Source organism: Xiphophorus couchianus, chromosome 19, assembly GCF_001444195.1.
Source record: "Xiphophorus couchianus chromosome 19, X_couchianus-1.0, whole genome shotgun sequence".
Classification (NCBI taxonomy): Eukaryota; Metazoa; Chordata; class Actinopteri; order Cyprinodontiformes; family Poeciliidae; genus Xiphophorus; species Xiphophorus couchianus.
This window is the reverse complement of record NC_040246.1, coordinates 19,609,943-19,619,539: the sequence shown is the minus strand read 5'-3', so window position 1 is coordinate 19,619,539 and position 9,597 is coordinate 19,609,943. Positions and strand designations below refer to the sequence as shown.

General features: G+C 41.5%; 1 long non-coding RNA gene across 1 annotated transcript; it reads left to right on the top strand.

Annotated features, from left to right (window-relative positions):
- Nucleotides 1-13: 13 nt before the first annotated feature.
- LOC114133829 (uncharacterized) lies at nt 14-4,268 on the top strand. The gene is made up of 3 exons (XR_003593285.1): nt 14-2,930; nt 3,158-4,099; nt 4,180-4,268. It is a non-coding gene; the product is annotated as an uncharacterized LOC114133829 (long non-coding RNA).
- The last annotated feature ends 5,329 nt before the right edge of the window (nt 4,269-9,597 follow it).

The following is a 9,597-nucleotide window of genomic DNA, read 5'->3' as shown; positions in this document are numbered from 1 at the left end:
TTGCTACCTCCTAGCCCCCCCATCCCCTCCCCGCTGCCTCTCACCCAATTTCCCCTGTTTTATTAAAAAAAGAAATACCACTTGCGCCAAGTCTAGAATCTTTAAAGAGAACTGATGGGTGGCGACTTTCTGGGTTGTTTGTATGTTGTCTTAGGTGAGACTGAGACAGGCAGTCTTAGTAAAGTGTAATTTTTCAGGAGATGCTACCGCTAATGTAGTAAGCTAATATGGCTGCCTTGTATGCTTCAAAGAGGGGCTGTGAACACTTCCGACATTAATTATAACCACAACCCCATTCTGTTCAGCTACTGTATTGTTCAGGTGACTTCATTTATGAATTGATTAAGAAATTTGTTGTCATCACAACATCATCCAAAATACCAGTTACCTACCAAACTGTACATATACTTGTATTTGATATAGTGTCTACAATTTTAATGGGCGAAGAGCACAGTAGGATTGTCATCCTTTTCGTAACGGGACGCGATCCGTATTTCTGTAGGTCCGACAGTAACGCCTATTACACACATATAAACATTTAGTGTAACGATAATTACGAAACTCAAACACAAGATTTGTTAAGGTCAGCTAAATTGTGGCGGGACATCACCCATATTGATGTCACAAAGAGCTAGAGTGCTTCTTGTGCAGCATCACACTCTTGAGTTCTTCAGTCAGAACCATTGCAGAAGAGAGAGAGAAAGCAAATAGGATTGTCTCCTAACAAGAGTTTGGAAACTAAAGCTTTTCAAGATTAAAAGGAAAATATTAACAAGCAAATAAAGGAAAACATGGGGCAGACTTTGTTCAGACAAAGAAGATCAAAGGTGAATCAGCTCAACAATTCTTCATCTTCTGATTCTTCGAATGAAGAAATACCACAGACCGTGGCTAGAGAGACAGAGAACCTCGATAGCATCTTGGATGAAGACAACATGCTGTCGATTGAGAAACAGTCGCTGATTAACGCAAATGAGGAGCTGAAGATCAAAGTAATGGATGCAGAAAAAGCTGCACTTGAGAAAGACGAGGAATTAAAAAAACTGTTTGATGTAAACAGAACTTTAAAAGATGATAACACATTGAAACAGAAAAACACTGCACTGGAGTGCAGTGATTTCCTCTGCCTTGGAAGAGGAAAAAGATACATTGAAAGGGGAAATCACTGCACTGGAGCAGAAAAACACCGCACTACATCAGGAAAACGGCATTTTAAAACGGCAAAAAACCATCTCGGAGGAGGAAACCGCCACTCAAATCAACACGCTGGAGCGGATAATTTCCTCTATAGACCAGGAAAACAACGAGCAGAGGCAGATAATATCCGCATTAGGAGAGGGAAACAACACTCAGAGGGAGAGACTCTCTCATTCAGCGCGGGTAAATCGCGTCCTGGAGCGACGAATAAACCGTTTGGAACAGCAAAACTCTGATCATGAGCAGGAAAACAGAGACTTGGATCACACCCTGAATTTGAGAAGAAGGCAACAGGAGCAGGAAAAAAACCACCCATCTGCTAGCCCTCACTACTCTGGAGGTGAAAAATACTGCCCTGGAGGATGAAAAGGCCGCACTGGACAACGAAAAAACCACTCTGGAAGAGGAAAACACCGTCCTGGAGCAGAGAATAACCCTCTTGGAGCAGAAAAACAAAACTTTGGAGCTGAAAAATGCCACCCTAGAGCAGGGAAACAGCGCTCTGAAGCAGGACAACAGCGCTCTGAAGCAGGACAACAGTGCTCTGGAACAGGTAAACAGCGCTCTGAAGCAGCTGAACAGTTCTCTGAAGCAGGAGAACAGCGCTCTGAAGCAGGACAACAGCGCTCTGGAGCAGAAGAACACCACCTTTGAGCAGGAAAACACTAACCTGCAGCTTGAAGTGGAACAGCTGAACAAATGGCTGAGGGACAGAATGGAAGAGCAGAACCAGCAGCAATCTGAACAGGAAAAGCACAAAGACAACCAGTTGGTTTCAGACCAGCCACAGAATCAGCTGACTGTATTCAGACGTCTGATCAGAGGCACCTGGAATATACTTCTCAAAATGTACCTAACAGGCACTCTCAGGTTTTGGATTGAAATATGGTACTTCTAAAGAAAGAAGTGTCATGACGGCTCCAAGCTTCATGGTTGATTATCGGTGGCCTCCAGGGCTTCATAGCAAGTCCCGTTGGTCTGCAGGTGACCTCAAGGGCTTCGTAGAGAGTCCTGTCGGTCTCCGGGCTGACCTCCAGGGCTTAGTATTGAGTCTTGTTGGTCTCCTGGGCTGACTTCCAGGGCTTCGCAGCGAGTCCTGTTGGTCTCCGGGCTGACCTCCAGGGCTTCGTATTGAGTCCTGTCGGTCTCCTGTTCTGGCCTCCCGGCCTTTGTAGCGAGTCTTGTCGGTCTCCAGGCCTACCTCCGGGGCTTCATAGCGAGTCCCGTTGGTCTCCCGGCTGACCTCCAGGGCTTCATAGTGCGTCTCGTTGGTCTCCGGGCTAACTTCCAGGGCTTTGTTGCGGGTCCCATTGGCCTCCTGGTTCCCGTTCTGCTGCCAGCATCCACCAAGGTTTCTACTCTGCTGCCGACATCCTTGTGCTCTTCCTGTTTCTCCAGTTTGTCTTTGTTTTGCTTTTTTTTGTTCTCTAATGTTTTACCTCCTCCAATCCCTCTGATTGAAGCCGTTTCCTCCCATGGGTTGAATACGCTCACAATAGTCATATCTCTGCAGCCACTGGTTTCTCTCCTTTCGAAGTCTCTCTAGGTTACCAGCCACAATTGCTCTCCTCTCATGAGAACAACATTGCTGTCACATCTGTACAACATCACATTGCCGCTGCAAGAACATCTGGAAAACCATCATCGATGCCCTCAATAACACCTCCACCCAGAACAAGCGCCTCCCTGACCGGAGACGGACCCAGGCTCCCACCTACACTCCTGGCCAGAAGGTTTGGTTGTCCTCCCATGATATTCCGTTTAAATCAATGTAATTTTGCCTTGTTTTCCACATTCTTCATGGGTGTTTCTAATTATGTTTATTTCTTGTTTCTAGTTATTTTCCTTTGTTCTAATTAGGTTCCTTTAGTCTACTTACTCCTTTGTGTTTGTATTTTTGTTATTTCTCCTTGTGTAATCTTCCCCCCTTTCCTTTGCCACTTTCTCTATCCCTTCTCAGTCTGCTTCCACTCCCTCCACTCACATCTGCTCATCAGCCCATGTCCTGGACAGCAGCGCATTTGGTAGCACTGTTGCCTTGCAGCAAGAAGGTCCTGGGTTCGCCCAAGACGTGGATGGGCATCCTGCCTACACTGTCCGCTGGATCGTGGACTGCTGTCGGCTGGCAGTATCTCGTCGACTGGGAGGGCCACGGTCCGGAGGATCACTCATGGGTCCCAGGTTTTTTTATTCTTGACGCTTCTCTGATTGAGGATAATCGTTCTTCGCTCCCTTCTTGTTTGTCTCGGCCGCCAGGTGGCGACCGTTGGGGTGGGGGCTGGGGAGGTACTGTTGGGAACCGGGGTTTTTGTTCCCTTTTGTGGATTTTTTCTGTTCTCTCTGTTGGTCTGTGGCTCCTCCCTTCATCCACCAGATGGCACCAGAGGCTGTTTTCTGTGGTTCAAGCACACCTGTGTTTCATCATCCAATCATAGTGAGGCTTAAGAGGAGCTGACTGTCTGCACTTCATTGCCTGAGTGTACTCTGAGCTTTATCCGAGAAGAACTCTTTGTGATCACTCTTGATGCTTCCCTGTTCTCAGGTTTTTCCTCATGATGCCAAGTATTCTCCTCGAGAAGACCTCGTTCTGGCTTTCTGGATTTCCCCTCCTCGTGACGCCGTGGATTATTACTCACTGGTTGCCCGAGTCCCACCTTTTCCTCCTCCGTTTGATCACAAACTGCTCCTGGACTCTCCAGCTGGCAGTTGGACTGCTCCTCTGTCTTCCTCCACGCCTGAACTTACCTGTCCGCCCTCCACCGCAGCCTCTACATTTCCACACGGAACCTCTCTGATTGAGCCACTCTCTGGAACCCGGTTCACCTTCTAGACCCACACAAAGGATTCATAATCCCGAGCCCTCGGTCAACTCTCTCCCCAAAGGAATGTTCCATCATTACAAGTAAGATCAGTCTTCAACATTTTTTATTGCTCTCATCTCCAACAGCCACAAACTCACCATCTCCCTTTACTGTCCTTCAGTGTACCGACGACTTCTGAACCTGCCCCAGGGATTATTCTCACCTGACCTCTCTTGCCTTATTGTATTAATAAACATCCTCTTAACTAATTCCTGCTCTCCTGTGGTGTTCTGCATGTGGGTTAGAAAACTGGAACTAAACATGACAGTAAGTCTTGGTTTTGGTGTTTTTATGCAATTGAGGTTTGTTAGAATGGCCCTTAGCAGCTGGTTTACAGAGGAGTCTTGAGGCAGAGAAATGGTGCAGACCAACCGGGTGTTTATTCTCCAACATTTAACATTTAGACAATCCTGCTTACAATGGCCATGGGTCTCAGCAGCAACCACACCTACCAACCTGCAATGTGGCCAACATGCAGGTTTGTATAGTTCCTGGCTGCTCCAATTAACAACCCCACCAAGAAATGGGGTAGGACAAAATGCATATACTCAAGCAATCTTGACAAAACAACCAAATCTTCAACACGATATTAACAAATGCTCTTAATTTTTAAGCAGCCATTTCATTTCTAAAAATATCTTTCTATAAATATAAATCCAATCATTAAATTTCTAAAATGCATAGTTCTATCACTTCCCCTCTTCCATCTGCATTGGTCTCTTCCGGAACCTTTATAAGGTGCTCAGGCCCCTGGGGAATCTTTTAGCCTGAACACCCTGCAGAGGAAGAGACAGAGGCCACATCTACACAACATTTCAGTGTAGTTCAAACAGTTACAAGACCCATCCATTTGTTTTATTTTAACAGGACACCATCAGTTCCATCAACAATGTGAATATAATTGTTCAAACCACGTCCGAAACCAAAGCACAGTTGAACAGTCATATAATTTATACACATTACGTTACGGCCGCATGTGCTGTATTGACAGGATTCAATTATTGTGGAGAGAGTTATATTGGTGAGAAAATATTACTATCTAAAAACATTTATTGAAATGAGACAAATTTCTTATTGTTCTAAATTTTTATTGAAGTTCAAAACAAAAGAAGGTACACATTGTACAACAGCTGAAAATCTGCAGAATTTAACTTGCACAATTAACATACTTTGTGGTTATGTAGCTCACAGGTCCAGCGCAGGCCACAGTCATCAATTTAGGTGAAGTCAGTTGTCGTCTGAAAGAAAATGATGTAATATCTCATAAGGGAAAGCGGCACAAACTGAGCAGTAGCCCACTTTGGTTTGTTCTGGAGCAAGATTGGGGGATGGTGACATAAGCCAAAATTATAACTTTACATATGTCATAAGGGAAAGCTGCACAAACGACAGTTTTAAAGGCACTAACGAAGCACTAACGAAGTAGCCCACTTTGGTTTGTTCTGGAGCAAGATCGGGGGATGGTGACATAAGCCAAAATTATAACTTTACATATGTCATAAGGGAAAGCTGCACAAACGACAGTTTTAACGGCACAAACGAAGCACTAACAAAGTAGCCCACTTTGGTTTGTTTTTGAGCAAGATGGGGGGGATGGTGAACTCTGGACGACCTAAAAAATCATTTTTTATATTTCAGAAACCAAAGCTGCACAAACGAGAATTTTAACGGCACAAACAAAGCACTAACCACTCAGACTATTTGCTGACTTTTTTGACGTGGGTGGGTTGTCAGCTTCACTCAGCTTCATGCATCTTGTTCTGAGGAGTGACTGGTGTCTTGGTCTTCCACTTATTTTCTTCTTTTATTCCTTTCTCGCTCATCTTTTCTTTGCAAGCTAGTTTACTCCGCAGAGTGAGAGTATCCTGTTGAAAGTGGTTTGTTTTTTTTGTTTGTTTGCTGTTTTATAAACTTTATGGCTTCTCAGTTGCATAAGGTTTGTGAAAGTCTGTATATTTTGGCTTCACAGAAGTTGTTCATACTAGGCTGAAGTCCAGTTTAAATAGAGACGTTTTAATAAGCCATTTCACTGGCTCCCCACCTGGGTTTTTCTTTCACTCCGCCTGTTTTTCTCTCTCTTTCAGTCTCAACTATTGGTTTTTTACTTCTCTCCGTCTCGTCTGTATCTCATGCAATAAATTACTGTTTCTTTTATTTTTGCTTTGTCTGGGTAACCGCTCTAAAGCGTCCTCACTTTCATACAACGTTTAATGGTTGGTTCTTTTCGGAATTCCCCCCAGCCGCTTGTCGCTGACAATTATAGCAACAATCACCGAATTAACATCCGACACTGCTTTCAAACCAGAATCCTGCCGTCTCTTATTGCCATGTCCAAACACCCAACTCAGAAACAACTTATTTTGACTGCTAAGTTGTCCTTTTCCTCGCAGTAAGGTGAGACCGTTAGCAGCCAACGGTTCCCAACCGCCAACGGCTCTGTGATCTCGGGTTTTCTTAGCTTGCTGGTCGATCTTTTTTCCTTTTTCTCCTAATGGGTGATGTTGAATATTTCTCCAACAGCAACAGTCAGACGATCTCTGATGAGTTTTCTCTTACAGTGAACAGAATAATCACTGCAAACACTGTAATATTCGGCACACACGGCAGAAACCCGTCTCTCCGCCTTTCCTTCATAACCGGAAGTCCGAGCGTCGGTTGAGTTTATGGAGAGCGGGAGTTAACGCAGACCTTTTTTGGTCAAAAGCAGAACAACAAAACGCCATTAATTAGAGAAGAGCGAAGTGTCGCTATTTGAAAAGGAAGGACAGTAAAGTAAGTCATATAATTCTGGTTGCTGAGCAATACCAGCAGACCTGGGGACGGTTGACCGTTAGCCAACACAAGAAGGCTTGTTAAGTTGACGATACCAACCTAGCTAAGCTGGCCGTGAGGTTAAGCGGCTAAAAAGACAACTTATCGGCGCTCATCCGAGGTGAAAACTAGGTTAGTGCAGAAAGAGAAGACTAAGCTCTGTCTTAAGCGCAGTGACGGACGTGAAAATTGCTTCTACAGTTACAAAAGTTCAACATAACTGACAGCGGGGGAATTTATTTTCCCATTATGGCGGATCGCAAGCAACTTTAAGGTGCATACCGCCACCTACTGTACACGAGTGTGTAGCAGCATTACTTTACATGTATCAAATTCTATTTTTAATTTTGTATTCGGAAGATAAATAAATAATGTTTTCCTTAATCTGTAAATATCCATTATGTTTCCTTCATTTCCCAATATTAATTTAAAAGTCCATTCTTGACCTGTCCTTCCAACCATTCTTCTCAATTTCTTCCTTTCAGGTTCATATGTCTTACAGTTCATTAATACGTGTTCTACATTTTCTTTCTCTCCACATCTTTCACATTTATCATTATTTTTCCTCCCTATTAAATATAGAAGGTCATTTAAATAGGTATGACCTACTTCTAATCTAATCATTATTATTTCTTCCCTTCTGTTTCTCTCATTAATATTTCTAATTAGTACCTACTCTTGTATTTTATATGATCTTCTTACTTTCTTCATTCCACCTTTTTCTTCCATTTTTCCATTTCTTAACTCTTAAGTGATTTCCCTTCCCCTTTCCCAAAAGGTATTGTAATCGTTATTGCCCCCTCTGAAGCCCTTTTTGCTAATTTATCTGCCTTTTTATTGCCTTTTACACCTTCGTGTGCTGGTACCCAACAAAACCAAATATCAATGCCACCTCTACATAATCTAAATAGACTGTGCTGAATTTCTAATACTAAATCTTTCCTATTTTTTTCCTTCTCCCTGAATACTTTCGAAAACTGCTTTGGAATCTGTGCATACCACCACCCTGTCTGGTCGCACCTCCTCCACCCACTGTAAGCTTAATATAACTGCCCCCACTTCTGCTGTGAAAACTGATAGTTGATCTGATATTCTTTTAGAAATATATTTTTTAAACTCTGGTATATACGTATATATTCCTATTCCCACACATCTTTTTAAATTCTTAGAACCATCTGAATATGTTTTAAGGTAATTATAATATGAGTTTCTTAAATATATCCCGGTCTTTATCCCTATTTCATTTAAATTCCAATCATTTTTCATTTTAAGAAGTCTCATATCTACATTTACCTCAGGAAATAACCATGGAGGAATAACACTAATCGGATTAAACTGAGCTAATTTCTTATCCTCTAATCCATACATTTTAATCAATTTACTTACAATCCATCCAAATCCATTACTCTGGAACTTTGAATATTCCCAACAGTTAATTGTTGAAGTTACATTTTCTTCCTTACTACTTTTAAATTTTTATCCAATATACTAGAGCTAATTTTATTCTTCTCATTTCCAGTGGAGTCTCTCCAGTCTCTATTAAAAGAGCATTAATAGGTGTCGTTTTCACTACGTAAAGCCCTACTCTGTAACCTATCTATCTTTTGTAGTGTTGTTTTAGCTGCTGCTCCATATATAAAGCTGCCATAATCTGTTATTGATCTCATGAGAGCCCTATATACTGTATGTTTAATAATGACTGTCTACCTGCACCCCAGTTATTTCCAGCCACAGCCTTTAGTAGATTTATAACTTTCTTACATTTAGTTTCCAAGTTATCTACATGTGTTTTCCATGTATAAGAACTATCCAACCATAGTCCCAGATATTTAAATTCTGTTACCCTTTCTAAAGGCTGTCCATATAATGTTATTTTTCCTATATCAATATTTATCTTATTTGTAATAACCTTAAATCAAGACCTCCTTGCTGATAATTTAAAACCCCATCCATAAGACCATTTTTCTACTTTACTAATTGCTTTATTATTTCCTACCACATGTTTTATATTCTTTCCCCTCATCCATATGGCCCCATCGTCTGCATATAGTGCAGATTTTATACATTCATCAGTATCAGAAAAAATATTATTAATCATGATATTAAATAAAATTGGGCTAATTGCACTACCTTGAGGTATTCCATTTTCTACATTAATTTTTTTTGAATAATCATTCCCAATCGTCACTCTTATTTTCCTATCCAGCAAAAAAATTGCTGTCCAATTATACATCTTCCCACTTATTCCCATCTGCTCAATTTTTATAAGTAGTCCTTCTCTCCATAATGAATCATGCTTTTTCTATATCAAAAAATACTACAATCATTATTTCCTTCATTTTTAAAGCTTTCTCTGTCATTACTGACTCTAGTTGTGCATCCATTATTAATCTCCCTGTTCTAAAGCCACGCTAATATCCATTAATTAATTTCTTATGCTCAAGAACATATCCTAATCTGTTGACCATTATTTTCTCCATCCATTTACTTAAATGAGAAGTTAAAGCTATTGGTCTATAATTATTTGGACTGATAGGATCTTTCCCTGGCTTATTAAACGGTAGTATTGTTGTCCTTTTCCAGCTATTTGGTATTAAACCTTCTTTCCATATTTTATTAAACAATTTTAATATTAATTTCAATGTTACTTCCGGAATCTCTCGAAACATAGCGTAACATAATTGATCCTCCCCTGGAGCCGAGTATCCTGTCCGTTTCAATACTGTTT